Source organism: Oncorhynchus mykiss, chromosome 6 (assembly GCF_013265735.2).
Source record: "Oncorhynchus mykiss isolate Arlee chromosome 6, USDA_OmykA_1.1, whole genome shotgun sequence".
NCBI lineage: Eukaryota > Metazoa > Chordata > Actinopteri > Salmoniformes > Salmonidae > Oncorhynchus > Oncorhynchus mykiss.
Genome location: NC_048570.1, coordinates 70666988 through 70688250, shown reverse-complemented (window position 1 = coordinate 70688250; position 21263 = coordinate 70666988).

The window sequence follows — 21263 nt, the reverse complement described above, 5'->3', positions numbered from 1 at the left end:
CTTAAATGCAAGTAAAACTAAATGCATGCTTTTCAATCGATCGCTGCCCGCACCTGCTCGCCCGTCCAGCATCACTACTCTGGATGGCTCTGACTTATAATATGTGGACAACTACAAATACCTGGGTGTCTGGTTAGACTGTAAACTCTCCTTCCAGACTCACATTAAGCATCTCCAATCCAAAATTAAATCTAGAATCGGCTTCCTATATCGCAACAAAGCATCCTTCACTCATGCTGCCAAACATACCCTCGTAAAACTGACCATCCTACCGATCCTCGACTTCGGTGATGTCATCTATAAAATAGCCTCCAACACTCTACTCAACAAACCGGATGCAGTCTATCACGGTGCCATCCGTTTTGTCACCAAAGCCCCATACACTACCCACCATTGCGACCTGTACGCTCTCGTTTGTTGGCCCTCGCTTCATACTCGTCGCCAAACCCACTGGCTACAAGTTATCTACAAGTCTCTGCTAGGTAAAACCCCGCCTTATCTCAGCTCACTGGTCAGTATAGCAGCACCCACTCGTAGCACGCGCTCCAGCAGGTATATCTCACTGGTCACCCCCAAAGCCAATTCCTCCTTTGGTCGTCTTTCCTTCCAGTTCTCTGCTGCCCATGACTGGAACAAATTGCAAAAATCTCTGAAGCTGAAGACTCACATCTCCCTCACTAGCTTTAAGCACCAGCTGTCAGAGCAGTTTACAGATCACTTCACCTGTTCTTAGCCTATCTGTAAACAGCCCATCTACCTATCTCATCCCATTAATTGGTATTTATTTATTTTGCTCCTTTGCACCCCAGTATCTCTACCTGCACATTCATCTTCTGCCGATCTACCATTCCAGTGTTTAATTGCTATATTGTAATTACTTCGCCACCATGGCCTATTTATTTCCTTAACTTACCTCATTTGCACCCACTGTATATAGACTTTTTGTTTTCTTTTGTTCTATTGTATTATTATGGGTAGCAAGTAGCAAGTTTTAAGTTCCTCGGCATACACATCACAGACAAACTGAATTGGTCCACTCACACAGACAGCATCGTGAAGAAGGCGCAGCAGCGCCTCTTCAACCTCAGGAGGCTGAAGAAATTCGGCTTGTCACCAAAAGCACTCACAAACTTCTACAGATGCACAATCGAGAGCATCCTGGCGGGCTGTATCACCGCCTGGTATGGTAACTGCACCGCCCTCAACCGTAAGGCTCTCCAGAGGGTAGTGAGGTCTGCACAACGCATCACCGGGGGCAAACTACCTGCCCTCCAGGACACCTACACCACCCGATGTCACAGGAAGGCCATAAAGATCATCAAGGACATCAACCACCCGAGCCACTGCCTGTTCACCCCGCTATCATCCAGAAGGCGAGGTCAGTACAGGTGCATCAAAGCTGGGACCGAGAGACTGAAAAACAGCTTCTATCTCAAGGCCATCAGACTGTTAAACAGCCACCACTAACACTGACACTGACTCAACTCCAGCCACTTTAATAATGGGAATTGATGGGAAATGACGTAAATATATCACTAGCCACTTTAAACAATGCTACCTTATATAAATGTTACTTACCCTACATTATTCATCTCATATGCATACGTATATACTGTACTCTATATCATCGACGGTATCCTTATGTAATACATGTATCACTAGCCACTTTATACTATACTATGCCACTTTGTTTACATACTCATCTCATTTGTACATACTGTACTCGATACCATCTACTGTATCTTGCCTATGCTGCTCTGTACCATCACTCATTCATATATCCTTATGTACATATTCTTTATCCCCTTACACTGTGTACAAGACAGTAGTTTTGGAATTGTTAGTTAGATTACTTGTTATTACTGCATTGTCGGAACTAGAAGCACAAGCATTTCGCTACACTCGCACTAACATCTGCTAACCATGTGTATGTGACAAATAAAATTTGATTTGATTTGATTTGATTATTGACTGTATGTTTTGTTTATTCCATGAGTAACTCTGTGTTGTTGTATGTGTCGAATTGCTATACTTTATCTTGGCCAGGTCGCAGTTGTAAATGAGAACTTGTTCTCAACTAGCCTACCTGGTTAAATAAAGGTGAAATAAAAAATAAAATAAATTAAAAAATGTGGCTTAGTTGCTAGCGGCTAGATAGAGGATTTAAAAGCCTGTTTTATCATGGGCAGTGCCATTGGGGACTTTCACAATTTTTAAGTAGTCAACTACGTGGGACTTCCTATGGGTCAAGGAAGGCTCAAATAATTAAATCTGGGTCATCAGGAGGGATCAACCAATGAATTATGCTCGTGAGCAAACATTTAATAACTGCAGGTGGCATTAAATCACCAACCGTGGCTTTATGCCTGTTCAGAAACACACTCCTGGTGGCAGTATGCCTCCTTTCAGTTTGTTTACCAATCATAGAAGTAGTAGAAGAAGAACATACATTTTTTTTAGATGGCTTCAATGACACTGTCTGTGCACTCACAGATGCCATAACGGGACATATACAAAGAAGAGTCCTTTATCATCCTCTATGCTAGCGACCCATATTGACTAGGGACGACATCATGTGATGAAATATTCATTTTCAATGGAGGGAAAGCGATGAGACGCTGAGTGGACGGGGCAGTGTTAGGTAATGCGAGCAGGGTCAAGAGAGCATGAACAGGGCGGGAGTGAAGTTGGGGAAAGCTGAACTTCATACAAATGCTCAGCAATATTTGTATGTATAACCAATCGAAGCTCACCATAGCATCCAGACACTACTGGATTGGCTGTTGATACCCAGCACTACGTGCAATGCTGTCGGCTTGCTAGCACCCACATCATGGGTGAAACTAGCAGGGCTAGGCAAAGTATCGCTGTGTAGTCAATCACGGCCGTGGGGCCGGCCTGGGCGATGATTATTTACGGTTAGACGGAGGGTCAGGACTGCTGTACACATTGACCCTGCTGTGGTCAATTGTTCAAATGAGAACATGTGATTATATGGCCTTGGGTTCTCCAGAGCTACCTTAACTACAGCAGAGCAACCATACAGACGTCATGAAGCCAGTCCGCTTACAAGTCAAGGTGCAGACACGAGCAATAAAATAAATCAATAAAGAGATGAGTTATTGATTTCATATTTATTCAGTTAAAGGGAGAATATAAGTTAGATTTTGTATTCAGTGTTTGTTCAAGGGCAGACATGTCAAGTCTCTATCTGTGTCTCATTGTGGCCAAACCATTGAACAGCCAGCTGCCGATGCCAGTATGTAGGACGATGTCAGAGAACTCTAAATACAAAGACAATATTTTCTAAGTTTGTACTCTGACACAATCGTTCAATTGGTTTAGGCGCCAAACATTTGTTTGTTGCTCCGCTAGGTTAATTTGTCTTACCATGCCTTTTGTTAATTTAAATGTTATCACTAACAAGTGCACGTGTTTTGGGGTAATAAGATCGCGAGAGATCGTGTTTAGAACTTCATTCTTTCTAGCTAATGAGGTGACATTTTGGGAATTTATTTCTGTCTTGCTTGCAGGTAGGTGACTCAAACAGCAGGTAGCCTAGTGGTTAGAGCACTGAGCCAGTAACAGAAAGGTTGCTAAATCAAATCCCCGAGCTGACAAGGTACAAATTTGTCATTCTGCCCATGAACAAGGCAGTTAACCCACTGTTCCTAGGCCGTCATTGTAAATAAGAATTTGTTCTTAACTTACTTGCCTAGTTAAATAAAGGTAAAAATGAGGTATAATAATTTTAAAACAAAGCGGTATTCAGAAGCGCCAATTATCATGCTGTTTGGGTGAAGCTATGGCTTGTTGCTAACCCTAGGGGAGAGTGTATTGTGTTGTGCAAAGATAGGGCTGTACCTGTGCAAAGCACATGCCCATTTGCCCTTCCAGTCTCCAAAGTGTCCTTTTGGGTGACGGTATAATTAGTATAAATTCTTTTAAATATTTTTTTTCCATTTTTGTTCGGAACCGACTGCCAGCATGTCATCGTCAAGTTCGCCATACCCACACCCCGTTCGTTGGTTCCACCTGTTGATCTGCCCTGTAGCCTACAGAGCTTGTGTGCGCCCAGTTGCGCCTGGTATCCAAACGAACATGGCTTAAGAGGTGCAGTTACCGATCGAGTGTGTGTAGCTAGTTTACTAAATATCAACAAAACTGCCACAGCAGCATTACACTTCATTAACACTTTATAACACTTGATTTAGCCTACACCATCATCAATATTCAGTCTGCTTGGCTGATACACAGCAGAGAGAGGCAGAAAGACATAGAGGTAGGCCTCAAACACAATCAGTAAAATAAATGGAGCTATCTAATATCAGATTTACATCAATTATCATCATCAATGATCAGCTGATAGCCCACCCTCTTTTCCTGATGTCAATCTTCTTTAGGTGGTACTCTTACTAGCTTGCTTACAATTTGTGATGATGAGTGAGTGTGCTGTTGCAGAAATAAATAGGCATATGCAACAACAAAAAATGTATTATGTTATTAATTTCGAGATATGATTTATGAAAGTATTTAATTTATATTTTGAGCACATGCCCCCTGAAAGGTGAAAGGTTATTGGGTTTTTGGTCACCTTCCTGACCAAGGCCCTTCTCCCCTGACAATTCCTTCAACCTCATGGCCTGGTTTTTGCTTATACAGGCACTAACTGTGGGACCTTATGTAGGCAAGTGTGTGTCTTTCCAAATCATGTCCAATCAATTGAATTTAACACAGGTGGACTCCAATCAAGTTGTAGAAACATCTCAAGGTTGATCAATGGAAACAGGATGCACCTGAGCTCAATTTCGAGTCTCATAGCAAAGGTTCTGAATACTTGTGTAAATAAGGTATTTCTGTTTTTATTTTTTTATACATTTGCAAAAATGTTTTAAAAAATCTGTTTTTGTTTTGTCATTATGGGGTATTGTGTGTAAATTGATGAGGGAAAAAACTGTTTAAACCATTTTAGAAGAAGGCTATAACGTAACAAAATGTGGAAAAAGACAAGGTGACTGAATACTTCCACTGTACGTTAGTCTGAGACTGATCATTGAAGTTGTTTGACGAGGGGCGTTGTACGAAACAAAGTAATCAACGATTGGATTGTCTCTAGCCCAATTGTCTCTAGCCCGATTGATTCTGGCTCTAGCCCAACCCACTGAATTCTGAACGTCCCGAATGTGTTTGCATTCAGTGAAGGGTCGGGGAGGTACACAGATCCAGACTCACTGTGGAGAAGAAACTAACGTCTGTAGGTGTGGCGTAGAGTTTTGCCAGAGAAAGGAGTCTGGGTAGCCAGGCAATATTTTCCTATCCTCACTGTAATAAAAGTCCTCATACTAGATATTGCAGCGTGACCATGCTATTTAAATATGCACCAAATACAACAACCTTACAGTGAAACGCTTACTTGCAAGCCCTTAACTAACAATGCAGTTTTAAGAAAAATACCTAATCAAATGAGAAATAAAAGTAACAAATAATTAAAGAGCAGCAGTAAAATAACAATAGCGAGGCTCTATACAGGGGGTACCGGTATAGAGTCAATTTGCGGGGGCACCGGTTTGTCGAGGTAATTAAGTAACTGGTTCCACAGCCTTTTTTTCCTTTACTCAACTCTTCAGTCAAAGTGTCACCTGAACTTGACATGTTTAGTTTGCCCAAACTTAGCTCCAACATGAGAAAAATGTAGGCAAAAATTCTGTCAACTTAAAATTATGTGTTTGCTCAATTTGCCTCATATGTTCATTCATGTTCATTCATTCATTCAGTCGTTTAGCTCAGTTACCTTAGCAACCTTAGCAACCTTAGTTACCAAGAAAGCTAAGGTAACTGAGCGAAACGACTACCGCCCCGTAGCACTCACTTCCGTCATCATGAAGTGCTTTGAGAGACTAGTCAAGGACCATATCACCTCCACCCTACCTGACACCCTAGACCCACTCCAATTTGTTTACCGCCCAAATAGGTCCACAGACGACTCAATCGCAACCACACTGCACACTGCCCTAACCCATCTGGACAAGAGGAATACCAATGTGAGAATACTGTTCATCGACTACAGCTCAGCATTTAACACCATAGTACCCTTCAAACTCGTCACCAAGCTCAAGACCCTGGATCTCGACCCCGCCCTGTGCAACTGGGTACTGGACTTCCGGACGGGCCGCCTCCAGGTGGTGAGGGTAGGTAACAACATCTCCACCCCGCTGATCCTCAACACTGGGGCCCCACAAGGGTGCGTTCTGAGCCCTCTCCTGTACTCCCTGTTCACCCACGACTGCGTGGCCATGCACGCCTCCAACTCAATCTTCAAGTTTGTGGACGACACTACAGTGGTAGGCTTGATTATTACCAACAACGACAAGACGGCCTACAGGGAGGAGGTGATGGCCCTCGGAGTGTGGTGTCAGGAAAATAACCTCACACTCAACGTCAACAAAACAAAGGAGATGATTGTGGACTTCAGGAAACAGCAGAGGGAGCAGCCCCCTATCCGCATCGACGGGACAGTAGTGGAGAGGGTAGTAAGTTTTAAGTACCTCGGCGTACTTAAAAGACAAACTGAAATAGTCCACCCACACAGACAGCGTTGTGAAGAAGGCGCAGCAGCGCCTCTTCAACCTCAGGAGGCTGAAGAAATTTGTCTTGTCACCAAAAGCACTCACAAACCTCACAAACTTCTACAGATAATCGAGAGCATCCTGTCGGGCTGTATCACCGCCTGGTACGGCAACTGCTCCGCCCACAACCGTAAGGATCTCCAGAGGGTAGTGAGGTCTGCACAACGCATCACCGGGGGCAAACTACCTGCCCTCCAGGACACCTACACCACCTCGATGTCACAAGAAGGCCATAAAGATCATCAAGGCCTGTTCACCCTGCTATCCTCCAGAAGGCGAGGTCAGTACAGGTACATCAAAGCAGTGACCGAGAGACTGAAAAACAGCTTCTATCTCAAGGCCATCAGACTGTTGAACAGCCACCACTAACATTGAGGGCCTGCTGCCAACACACTGACTCAACTCCAGCCACTTTAACAATGGAAATTGATGGAAATTGATGGAAAAATATATCACTAGCCACTTTAAACAATGCTACTTAATATAATGTTTACATACCCTACATTACTCATCTCATATGTATATGTATATACTGTACTCTATATCATCTACTGCATCTTTAAACTATGCCACTTTGTTTACACACCCTACATTACTCATCTCATATGTATATACTGTACTCGATACCATCTACTGCATCTTGCCTATGCCGTTCTGTACCATCACTCATTCATATATCTTTATGTACATATTTTTTATCCCTTTCCACTTGTGTGTTTAAGGTAGTAGTTTTGGAATTGTTAGGTTAGATTACTTGTTGGTTATTACTGCATTGTCTGAACCCGCCATCACACAATTACCAGTTGAGGACACAACAGTTCACCTGACACAAGACCGACTCCAAACATTACATTACTCCAAACAAGCATTTCGCTACAATCGCATTAACATCTGCTAACCATGTGTATGTGACAAATACATTTGATTTGATCTAGAATTTATTTTTATTTTTATTATCTTACCTAAAAACTAGTTACACACACACAATGCTTTTAAAATACGTTTTAAATGTACATATTTGACACGCATTGACATACATGATCACATTGTGCATGTTCCTTCATACAGTAATTAGTATTCAACATCTCTTCACCTGGGATTTGAACTCACATAGTAAAATGAATATAGTAAAATATGTACATACAGTGCCTTGCGAAAGTATTCGGCCCCCTTGAACTTTGCGACCTTTTGCCACAATTCAGGCTTCAAACATAAAGATATAAAACTGTATTTTTTTGTGAAGAATCAACAACAAGTGGGTCACAATCATGAAGTGGAATGACATTTATTGGATATTTCAAACTTTTTTAATTTAACAAATCAAAAACTGAAAAATTGGGCGTGCAAAATTATTCAGCCCCCTTAAGTTAATACTTTGTAGTGCCACCTTTTGCTGCGATTACAGCTGTAAGTCGCTTGGGGTATGTCTCTATCAGTTTTGCACATCGAGAGACTGACATTTTTTCCCATTCCTCCTTGCAAAACAGCTCGAGCTCAGTGAGGTTGGATGGAGAGCATTTGTGAACAGCAGTTTTCAGTTCTTTCCACAGATTCTCGATTGGATTCAGGTCTGGACTTTGACTTGGCCATTCTAACACCTGGATATGTTTATTTTTGAACCATTCCATTGTAGATTTTGCTTTATGTTTTGGATCATTGTCTTGTTGGAAGACAAATCTCCGTCCCAGTCTCAGGTCTTTTGCAGACTCCATCAGGTTTTCTTCCAGAATGGTCCTGTATTTGGCTCCATCCATCTTCCCATCAATTTTAACCATCTTCCCTGTCCCTACTGAAGAAAAGCAGGCCCAAACCATGATGCTGCCACCACCATGTTTGACAGTGGGGATAGGGTGTGTTCAGGGTGATGAGCTGTATTGCTTTTACGCCAAACATAACGTTTTGCATTGTTGCCAAAAAGTTCAATTTTGGTTTCATCTGACCAGAGCACCTTCTTCCACATGTTTGGTGTGTCTCCCAGGTGGCTTGTGGCAAACTTTAAACGACAATTTTTATGGATATCTTTAAGAAATGGCTTTCTTCTTGCCACTCTTCCATAAAGGCCAGATTTGTGCAATATACGACTGATTGTTGTCCTATGGACAGAGTCTCCCAACTCAGCTGTAGATCTCTGCAGTTCATCCAGAGTGATCATGGGCCTCTTGGCTGCATCTCTGATCAGTCTTCTCCTTGTATGAGCTGAAAGTTTAGAGGGACGGCCAGGTCTTGGTAGATTTGCAGTGGTCTGATACTCCTTCCATTTCAATATTATCGCTTGCACAGTGCTACTTGGGATGTTTAAAGCTTGGGAAATCTTTTTGTATCCAAATCCGGCTTTAAACTTCTTCACAACAGTATCTCGGACCTGCCTGGTGTGTTCCTTGTTCTTCATGATGCTCTCTGCGCTTTTAACGGACCTCTGAGACTATCACAGTGCAGGTGCATTTATACGGAGACTTGATTACACACAGGTGGATTGTATTTATCATCATTAGTCATTTAAGTCAACATTGGATCATTCAGAGATCCTCACTGAACTTCTGGAGAGAGTTTGCTGCACTGAAAGTAAAGGGGCTGAATAATTTTGCACGTCCAATTTTTCAGTTTTTGATTTGTTAAAAATGTTTGAAATATCCAATAAATGTCGTTCCACTTCATGATTGTGTCCCGTGTTGTTGATTCTTCACAAAAAAATACAGTTTTATATCTTCATGTTTGAAGCCTGAAATGTGTCAAAAGGTCGCAAAGTTCAAGGGGGCCGAATACTTTCGCAAGGCACTGTATGTACATTCCTGTATTATGTCCAGTCCCTGTGTTTTCAGAACCCTGCATGAACATGTAAGTATCCAGTGTACAATTAGGTTTCCTACCAAACATCTGTACAAACTTCAAATAGACTCTGGAGTTCCACTGAACGCCTTAGAACTGAACTTTTTTCCTAATTGTCCATTTTCTTCTGATCCAGCTAGATGCTCTTGTGGTCTCTTTCTGTTCCTGCACATTATCCTCCCCTGGCTAAAGATCACAACATCAGCTCCAGTGTGCAGTGCTGACTGTGATGTGCTCTGGGCTGTGACAAAGATTGTATTTCTGCACCAAGGGGACCAAAGGGGTTGTATTTCTGTGTTGCACAATAGGATCAATACGCTAGCCATCTAACTTTTATAAACTTTGAATAGAGACTCTCCACAAAGACGGTTTATTTTTGTCCAGGAGTTTCATCAGGGTCCATGAACCTGGATTTGAATTCCCAGATTAATATTGAATAAAAGGTTGGATAAAAATATATGAATATGGGACATTTAGAGAATCTAGATAATCAGATATATAGAGTTGTTAAAGCTGGCTAATTCATTGATGCTGCTTTGTGACATACCCCCTATACTGTTCAGAGACTGTGTGTACACAGCACACACTCCTGCACTCAATGAGGAAGTGGGCATTTCCTGGTAGTGTTTACATAACTCCAGCTAGATGTTGCCCTTAGGAGCTGATGTAGGATCTTGGTCAGCTTACACTCTTTGAATTGTAACCTTTGAGGAAAGGGGAAAATACAAACACTGACCTAAGATCAGTGTTAGGTGCTAGTTTATCCAACTGTGTTTACATGGTGCTGAAGGGCTGCTGTCAAACACACAGAGCATATTTGGCGATGTTAACAAAAATGTATGTGAACAGTCAGGTTTGAAACCATGTTGTATATTTGCCATATGACGGTGTTAGCATGCTAGCTAAAGTCTGGGCATTTGCTAATGCAAGTCTGCTGGTCTCAAACGAGGGTGATCATTATGCGAGCTTGGCTCACCCAATCCAGTTTCATTTTTCTCCTAATGCATAGATATGGGACAGCTCTATGTTTGTATTTTGCCCCCGCCCAATGCATTGCTTTAGACAGAAACCTAATTCTGCTCTTCTGCAATGAGAACATTGCCCCCAGACATTGGCAATGATGAATAAAAGTAATTCCCCAGCAAGTGGCTGCTCCAAAACGAACAGCCACTTGAGGAGCAAAATAAATGGGGAGTCAAAGTTCTGGGGAGTCTCACACGGCGATAAAGCCTGAAGTTGTGTATTACTTTTGTCTGATGCCTCATGACTGTTTTTGACTGAATCCTTTGCGGGCCACCAGGAAAGAAATGAATAAGCTATGTAGAGCATGGGGCTGCTGCGAGGAGGAATGGCTGCTGTGATAGACTGGAATGGTTCCTCTTTCCCTGGTTAAGGATTCACAAACTGTTACTGTGTAACCACACTGCCTGTTCTGTGGTGCAGAAGGAAATATTCAGCTCTCTAAAAAGCATTTGGTGTGGTGCATGTTCCATTTCTCACACAATTGATGATATCGACTCAGCATCAGGATGTTGTTTAACCCAAATTCTGGAACACTGCTCGTGGCAGCCATTTTTTATTTGTCCTCTAATCATTTGTCTCACTCGCACTTTCTGTCTTTCTCCGTCTATTTCTTTCTATTTCTCCCTATCTATCATTGTCTCTTTTGCTTACTCTCTCTGTCTTTCTCTCTCTTTCTCTTCTCCTCACTAACTCACACTCTTCCTCTCTCTCTCTAGAAGGCTTTATTTATTCATGTGCAGTGCTCCCTGCTCCTCTCTCCTGGCTACCTGCCACATGACTATGGTTTGACCCTGTTAGAGCTGAAACCCATTACCCGTGTCAGGGCCGGCCCTAGACATTAGCAACCCCCGACCGCAAGAAATACATCATTTTTTAGGAACTAAGTCTGGGTCTCAACTTACTATTGAGAATTAGAATAGCAATTTCAAAATTTCAAAAGATTGTGCTTCAGCAGTTTTTCTCTTGTTATGTCAGTCACTGACTGTCACCCAATTATCCCTTGACAGCTATTTATTTTGGTATTGGTAAGTTAGTCTACCCAGCTGTCTAAACTTGTAGTAATCATGGTCAAATAACCGACTGGGCACGCAGGGCATGTGCCCAGGTGCTCTGACCTCCAGGGGGCCCCCATTGATTTTGTTAGTCACTCTCACTCAGATATCATATTAACATGGCATAAGTCTTGGAAAAATCTATAGAATTGCATGAAATCTGCTTTCAAACTGCAAAATCTTCTCTCCGCCCCATCAAGAAATGTGTAGAATTGCAGCAAACCTTCTTTTAACTCGCTTTTAATGCATAAGCATGGTAGCAATTGAAACGGAAGAGTTTGGAGATTATGGGAATATTATTAGACCAGTTGAGGACACAACAGTTCACCAGACTGACTCCAAACATTACCTTGTTGATTACACTGTTGATTACATTGTACATTTACTGTACACATTTAGCACATTTGTATGATAACAAAATGTGAAAATACTCTGGATACGTTCAGTATAATGATAAGAATATTCTTTAAAATCTGGGGTAGGGACAAGGGTTTGAGTAAGAGGAAACTGGTGTCTCCAAGTAGCCACACACCTCTCCAAAGTGTTGACAGTTCCTAAGTAATTCCCCCATGCACTTCTATAACTCAAAGAAGTCTTCAACTATAAGGTGCTTTTTTGAGCTCTCCAGGCTGTGCCGTTGAGGAAGCCACGGTTGTCTGTTTTCTTAACAATAGACAAATATAGGCTCATTCTGTTCCGAACAACCCAGGGTATGACGCTATGTCATCTTGTAATCGTACATCAAACATAGCGATAATAAACGTTGACACTGTACATGACATTAGTTGTATGTTAACGAAATGTGAAGTGAACATTTGGCTTGTTTGTATGACATCAAAGCAGTATTTACAGTTGAAGTCGTAAGTTTACATACACTAACGTTGGAGTCAATAAAACTTGTTTTTCAACCACTCCAAAAATGTATTGTTAACAAACTATAGTTTTGGTAAGTCAGTTAGGACATCTACTTTGTGCATGACACAAGTAATTTTTCCAACAATTGTTTACAGACAGATTATTTCACTTATCATTCACTGTATCACAATTCCAGTGGGTCAGAAGTTTACATGCACTAACTTGACTGTGCCTTTAAACAGCTTGGAAAATTCCAGAAAATGATGTCATGGCTTTAGAGGCTTCTGATCGGATAATTGACATCATTTGAGTCAATTGGAGGTGTACCTGTGGATGTATTTCAAGGCTCAGTGCCTTTTTGCTTGACATAATGGGAAAATCAAAAGAAATCAGCCAAGACCTCAGAAGAAAATTGTAGTCTGGTTCATCCTTGGGAGCAGTTTCCAAATGCCTGAAGGTACCACGCTTATCTGTACAAACAATAGTACACAAGTATAAACACCATGGGACAACGCAGCCGTCATACCGCTCAGGAAGGAGATGCGTTCTGTCTCCTAGAGATGAACGTACTTCGGTGCGAAAGTGCAAATCAATCTCAGAACAACAGCAAAGGACCTTGTGAAGATGTTGGAGGAAAAAGGTAGAAAAGTATCTATATCCACAGTAAAATGAGTCCTATATCGACATAACCCGAAAGGCCGCTCAGCAAGGAAGAAGCCACTGCTCCAAAACCGCCATAAAAAAGACAGACTACGGTTTGCAACTGCACATGGGGACAAAGATCTTACTTTTTGGAGAAATGTCCTCTGGTCTGCTGAAACAAAAATAGAACTGTTTGGCCATAATGACCATCGTTATGTTGGGAGGAAGGGGGGAGGCTTGCAAGCCGAAGAACACCATTCCAACTGTGAAGCACGGGGTGGCAGCAATATGTTGTGGGGGTGCTTTGCTGCAGGAGGGACTGGTGCACTTCACAAAATAGATGGCATAATGAGGGAGGGAAATTAGGTAGATATATTGAAGCAACATCTCAAGACATCAGTCAGGAAGTTCAAGCTTGGTCATAAATTATTTAATTTTTTTCACCTTTATTTAACCAGGTAGGCTAGTTGAGAACAAGTTCTCACATACAACATCACAGAGTTACACATGGAATAAACAAACATCCAATATAATAATACAGTAGAAAAATGTATATACAGCATGTGCAAATGAGGTAGGATGAGTGAGGTAAGGCAATAAATAGGCCATGGTGGCGAAGTAATTACAATATACCAATTAAACATTGGAGTGATAGATGTGCAGAAGATGAATGTGCAAGTAGAGATACTGGGTTTCAAAGGAGCAAGATAAATAAATAAATATAGTATGGGGATGAGGTAGATTGGATGGGCTATTTACAAATGGGCTATGTACAGGTGCAGTGATCTGTGAGCTGCTCTGACAGCTGGTGCTTAAAGCTAGTGAGGGAGGTAAGAGTCTCCAGCTTCAGAGATTTTTGCAGTTCATTCCAGTCATTGGCAGAAGAGAACTGGAAGGAGAGGCGGCCAAAGGAAGAATTGGCTTTGGGGGTGACCAGTGTTTAACGATTTTCATTGGTGGAAGGAGAAGAGGACCAAAGTGCAGTGTGGTACGTATCCATAATACTTTTAATCCAGAATGAATACACGAACAAAAACAACAAAACAATAAACAAACAGTTCTGACAGATGCAACAAACACCAGAAAAGAATCACCCACAACTCAAAATGGGAAAACAGGCTACCTAAATATGGCTCTCAATCAGAGACAAAGATAGACAGCTGCCTCTGATTGAGAACCATACCAGGCCAAACACATAGAAAAAGAAAACCTAGACCTACAACATAGAATATCCACCCACATCACACCCTGACCAAACTAAAAATAGAAACATACAAAGCAATGTACGGTCAGGGCGTGACAGTACCCCCCCCCCCCCCCCCCCCCCCCCGCCAAAGGTGCGGACTCCGGCCGCAAAACCTAAACCCATAGGGGAGGGTCTGGGTGGGCATCTGTCCGTGGTGGCGGCTCTGGCGCGGGACGTGGACCCCACTCCACCATAGTCTTGGCCCACTTAAGTGGCGCCTTTGGCGAGGTGACCCTTGCCGCCGACCTCGGACTGGGGACCCTTACAGTGGGACCAGAATAGACGGGAGACTCCAGCAGTGCCGGACAGGCAGGAGACTCCGGTAGCACCGGAGTGAAGGGCGACTCCGGAAGCGCCGGAGTGAAGGGCGACTCCGGCAGCTCCTGACTGACGGGCGGCTCTGGCAGCTCCTGACTAACGGGCAGCTCTGGCAGCTCCTGACAGACGGGCGGATCTGGCAGCTCCTGACAGATGGGAGAACGGAGGAGACGGAGAGACAGCCTGGTCCTCGGAGGAGGCACAGGATAGACCGGGCCGTGGAGGTGCACTGGAGGTCTCGAACTAAGGGCCTGCACAACCCGTCCTGGCTGGATGGTGATTTTACCCCGGCACGTGCGGGGCGCAGACACAGGGACGCACTGGGCTGTGCAGACACACGGGAGACACAGTGCGCAGAGCCGACGCAGGATATCCTGGCCAGAGGAGACGCACTGGCTGTCTGGGGAGCAGGGCTGGCACCATCCGCCCTGGCTGGATCCTCACCCTAGCCCGGCAGATGCGGGGAGCTGGGATGTAGCGCACCGGGCTAAAAACGCACACTGGGGACACCGTGCGCTCCACCGCATAACACGGTGCCTGACCAGTATGACGCCCGCCACGGTAAGCACGGGGAGTTGGCTCAGGTCTCCAACCTGACTCCGCCACACTCCCCGTGTGCCCTCCCCCCAAAAATGGTGCTGCCTTTCGGGCTTCCTTGCCAGCCGTGTTCCCTCGTATCGCCGGTTCCCTTTTCCTGCTGCCTCCGCTCTCCTGGCTGCCTCCACCTGTTCCCATGGGAGGCGATCCCTTCCAGCCAGGATCTCCTCCCATGTGTAGGATCCCTTACCGTCTAGAATGTCCTCCCAAGTCCAGGAGTCCAGAACCCTCTGCTCCGGGTTACCATGCTGCTTGGTCCTTTTTTGGTGGGTGATTCTGTAACGATTGTCGTCGGGAGAAGGAGAAGATTACCAAAGTGCAGTGTGGTAAGTATCCATAATATTTTTAATCAAGAATGAATACACAAACAAAAACAACAAAATTATAAACGAACAGTTCTGACAGGTGCAACAAACATTAACCAGAAAAGAATCACCCACAACTCAAAATGGGAAAACAGGCTACCTAAGTATGGCTCTCAATCAGAGACAAGGATAGACAGCTGCCTCTGATTGAGGACCATACCAAGCCAAACACATAGAAAAAGAAAACCTAGACCTGCAACATAGAATACCCACCCACATCACACCCTGACCAAACTAAAAATAGAACATACAAAGCAATCTACGGTCAGGGCGTGACACAGTGAGAAATACCTGCTGGAGCGTGTGCTATGGGTGGTTGTTGCTATGGTGACCAGTGAGCTGAGATAGGGTGTGGCTTTACCTAGCAGAGACTTGTAGATGACCTGGAGCCAGTGGTTTTGGCAATGAGTATGAAGCGAGGGCCAGCCAATGAGAGCCTACAGGTTGCAGTGGTAGGTAGTATATGGGGCTTTGATGACAGAATGGATGGCACTGTGATAGACTGCATCCAATTTGTTGAGTAGAGTGTTGGAGGCTATTTTGTAGATGACATCGCCGAAGTCGAGGATCGGTAGGATGGTCATGTTTGGCAGCATGAGGGTATGTTTGGCAGCATGAGTGAAGGATGCTTTGTTGCAAAATAGCTAACCAATTCTAGATTTAACTTTGGATTGGAGATGTTTAATGTGAGTCTGGAAGGAGAGTTTACAGTCTAACCAGACACCTAGGCATTTGTAGTTGTCCACATATTCTAGGTCAGAACCGTCCAGAGTAGTGATGCTGGACGGGCGAGCAGGTGCGGGCAGCGAAAGGTTGAAGAAATAGGTCTTCCAAATGGACAACGACCCCAAGCATACTTCCAAAGTTGTGGCAAAATGGCTTGAGAACAACAAAGTCAAGGTATTGCAGTGGCCATCACAAAGCCCTGACACAAAGCCCTCAATCCTATCAAAAAAATGTGGTCAGAACTGAATAGGCATGTGCGTGCAAGGAGGCCTACAAACCTGACTCAGTTACACCAGCTCTGTCAGGAGGAATGGGCCAAAATTCACCCAACTTATTGTGGGAAGCTTGTGAAAGGCTACCTGAAACATTTGACCCAAGATAAACAATTTAAAGACAATGCTACCAAATACTAATTGAGTGTATGTAAACTTCTGACCCACTGGGAATGTGATGAAAGAAATAAAAGCTGAAATAAATCAATCTCTCTACTATTATTCTGACATTTCACACTCTTAAAATAAAGTGGTGGTCCTAACTGACCTAAGACAGGGAGTTTAAATGTATTTGGCTAAGGTGTCTGTAAACTTCTGACTTCAACTGTACTTTAATCGTCAATGTCTCATATTTCAAAATACATTGAGTCCTCTTAATTTACAGCATTTCTCTCACTCAGACAATTACCGGGAAGGATGTTGGCATCTTCTTGTTGCAAATGTGTGCATGTTCAGAACAACTGTCAGTCAAAACCCTGACTTAATTTATAGCATGTTACTGTGCAGTCAATGCGTTCCATTTTAGGCACTTATCAGTGCCCAAATCTGCCATTTTCAACCTGTCTATGGGTGTGAGTGCTTAGGACCCCAAAATGCTAGGGCCAGCCCTGTCCCCTGCTTCAGAACTGAGGTATCAGGGATGGAATGGTGCATACCCCATTCCTCTATACCTTGGTTGAAGAGCCTGGAAGAGGATGTAATAAAAGTAAAGGGGACATTCTCCTCGTCCGTGTGATTGGAGGTCAATGTTGGGATTCTGCCCAATCATCTTTTGGCCTATAGGGTTGAAAGGATATCATACACGGTTCATTGTTGATGCCTTCTCACACACACACACACACACACACACACACAAACACACACACACACAGAGACAGACAGACAGACAGACAGACAGAGACACACACACACACACACAGACAGACAGACAGACAGACAGACACACACACACACACCTCCAAACCCTCTCAAAGGTTCTATGCAGTGCATCTTTCTCAAACACCTCAGGTACTGAGGATAACAGGTGTGCCATTAAACAGTTGAGTCTCTGAGTGACTTCAGATTATTCTGAGAAATGTATCATGTGCCATATGTTTACTGCTCTGGGCAAGTGTTCTGCACACATCAGTTGTTTATGAAAGGCATCCACAAGAATATATGATAGTGCTGATAAATGTGTTGCGTAGAGGTGACACCATCTTTCTGATGCAATGGAACAACAGTGGACTTAAGAAACTGCCTGACATTGTTGATAAAAGACACAAATCAAACAATTACCTGAATGAAGTCTGTTGGGAGGACAGATCGTTTGAGAAAGACAATGTCTTAAGTATTGCCAAATAATGAGTAATCACTCCCAACTGATACAAGCTCAAATATGTCTGTGAGGACTGTGGCTCATACACAAAATACTATTGGTTTATAATGGCTTCAAGGGCTGGAAAAGACAGGCTGAACCTTGATGTGTAAACTACAGGGGGATTCATTGAGATAGATAGTATTTTTTAGCAGATTTGTTTGATAGTATGAACACAGAGGCGAAAGGCATAGTTAAAACCTCTGTCTAAGAAGCACGCCACATAAGCACCCTGACTTTAAAGGTTTGATGGCAAAACATACAAGTACAGATTTTCTAGAATAGATGAAGTGTAAAATGGGGTTTTAAAATTTAAACAGGCTACGGAAAATGACCATTGCTGTGGGATTCACACTGGTTGTTTTTTTATTAGACAAACACTGGCATGTATGGCATTTAGAAGTGATCACAAACCACACACCCACCACTTTACTGCTGGGTTTGTCTGGTGACATATACAGTGGGGAGAACAAGTATTTGATAACCTGCAAACCCGGCAGTGTTTCCTACTTACAAAGCATTTAGAGGTCTGTAAAAATCCAGAAAATCACATTGTATGATTTTTAAGTAATTCATTTGCATTTTATTGCATGACATAAGTATTTGATACATAAGCAAAGCAGAACCTAATATTTGGTACAGAAACCTTTGTTTGCAATTACGAGATCATACGTTTCCTGTAGTTCTTGACCAGGTTTGCACACACTGCAGCATGGTTTTTGGCCCACTCCTCCATACAGAGCTTCTCCAGATCCTTCAGGTTTTGGGGCTGTCGCTGGGCAATACAGACTTTCAGCACCCTCCAAAGATTTTCTATTGGGTTCAGGTCTGGAGACTGGCTAGGCCACTCAAGGACCTTGAGATGCTTCTTACGGAGCCACTCCTTAGTTGCCCTGGCTGTGTGTTTCGGGTCGTTGTCATGCTGGAAGACGCAGCCACGACCCATCTTCAATGCTCTTACTGAGGGAAGGAGGTTGTTGGACAAGATCTCGCAATACATGGCCCCATCCATCCTCCCCTCAATATGGTGCAGTCGTTCTGTCCCCTTTGCAGAAAAGCATCCCCAAAGAATGATGTTTCCACCTCCATGCTTCATGGTTAGGATGGTGTTATTGGGGTTGTACTCATCCTTCTTCTTCCTCCAAACACGGCGAGTGGAGTTTAGACCAAAAAGCTCTATTTTTGTCTCATCAGACCACATGACCTACTCCCATTCCTCCTCTGGATCATCCAGATGGTCATTGGAAAACTTCAGACGGGCCTGGACATGCGCTGGCTTGAGCAGGGGGACCTTGCGTGCGCTGCAGGATTTTAATCCATGATGGCGTAGTGTGTTACTAATGGTTCTCTTTGAGACTGTGGTCCCAGCTCTCTTCAGGTTATTGACCAGGTCCTGCCGTGTAGTTCTGGGCTGATCCCTCACCTTCCTCATGATCATTGATGCCCCGCGAGGTGAGATCTTGCATGGAGCACCAGACCGAGGGTGATTGACCGTCATCTTGAACTTCTTCCATTTTCTAATAATTGCGCCAACAGTTGTTGCCTTCTCACCAAGCTGCTTGCCTATTGTCCTGTAGCCCATCCCAGCCTTGTGCAGGTCTACAATTTATCCCTGATGTCCTTACACAGCTCTCTGGTCTTGGCCATTGTGGAGAGGTTGGAGTCTGTTTGATTGAGTGTGTGGACAGGTGTCTTTTATACAGGTAACAAGTTCAAACAGGTGCAGTTAATACAGGTAATGAGTGGAGAACAGGAGGGCTTCTTAAAGAAAAACTAACAGGTCTGTGAAAGCCGGAATTCTTACTGGTTGGTAGGTGATCAAATACTTATGTCATGCAATAAAATGCAAATGAATTACTTAAAAATCATACAATGTGATTTTATGTTTTTTTGTTTTAGATTCCGTCTCTCACAGTTGAAGTGTACCTATGATAAAAATTACAGACCTCTACATGCTTTGTAAGTAGGAAAACCTGCAAAATTGGCAGTGTATCAAATACTTGTTCTCCCCACTGTAGAAGGTAGGACACCGAGGCTTACATTCACTGCTGTATATCCAAAGTAGAGTAGAGTCCTTGCAGTTCTGTCCCTTCCTCCTTCTTGCTCTCTGTGACAAATGATTTGAGAGTAAGGTATGAGGTGAAAGTGCAAACAGAGAGCTGACATCATGTGTTCAAAAGGGCACACCTCCCGGTGTGCCTGATAATTGTGTTATCATTCTAACAGTGAAGGGCATAAACCCTTTGTCATGGTCTGTAAATAGCCATGGCTAAACATGGGCGTTTTCCAAAGCAGCAGGAACATGTTACTTCAGGTCAACAGGTACAATGGGTTATTATGCAGTCATATGGCATTGTAGCACTTACCAGGAGCACTTATAATTTATAACCACATCATATCTTAGTAGTTCTGTACATGATAGGCCTACAGCGCTTTTGTAGACGGGAGACGTTTGTGTCCATCATACCAATACCGTATAGTGGTTTCAAAGCTAGAAATACAGAGAATTCAACTTTTTCAGGGATGTAATTTCTTATTCTTCTCTCTCCTTCTCTCCTTGCTTTACACCTAACACTTTGCCTAGTCATGCCAAATACAATGAAATGCAGAGCCGCTGGAAGCATATGATACTTGGTGTTGGTGCACCTCCGGCTAAACAGTCCAAACAGTTTCCAGCAAATGGAAAAGGTGACTTATCCTCAGAGGAATCTCATACAGCAAACTGGAATCTATTCAGACTTCCTCCTCTGTCATTTCCTCATTCCCTTACTGCCAGAGATGTCCCTGATTTTAAAGGCAAAATGTGTCTGAGGTCAATGTTTTAACATACCAGGAACATCCCTACAAATCATTCTCACAAATGTTCAGCACTTGTTTCATACTCCAAGAGAGGGTTTGTTATACAGATAGAAATGGGGTCAACCTCTGACAACATTGAGGAAACTCCAGGGTTTATTTTACCTGTCATTAAATGGCCAGGGAAAACCCATGATTCTAAATAAGGCTGTATGAACTGCAGTAGGAGAGAGAGATGCAGACAGGGGACAGTAAATGGGGTCACAGGAAGATCCACAAGCCCTAATTTCCCATCAACCGTGCTGCTGTGTTGGCTTAGAGGCTGTTGTTGGGGGTGGGGTTGAAGGGTGTGGTTTGTTGTCAGCCACACACACACACACACACACACACGCACACACACACACACACACACACACACACACACACACACACACACACACACACACACACATAGTCTTACTGGAACACAAATAACCCCTACTGTATGTCTCTGTAGAGAGAAACCAAGTGTCTCTAAATATCTGGTGAGTAGGGGCTAAATGTGTGTTGAGCATTTAAGAGA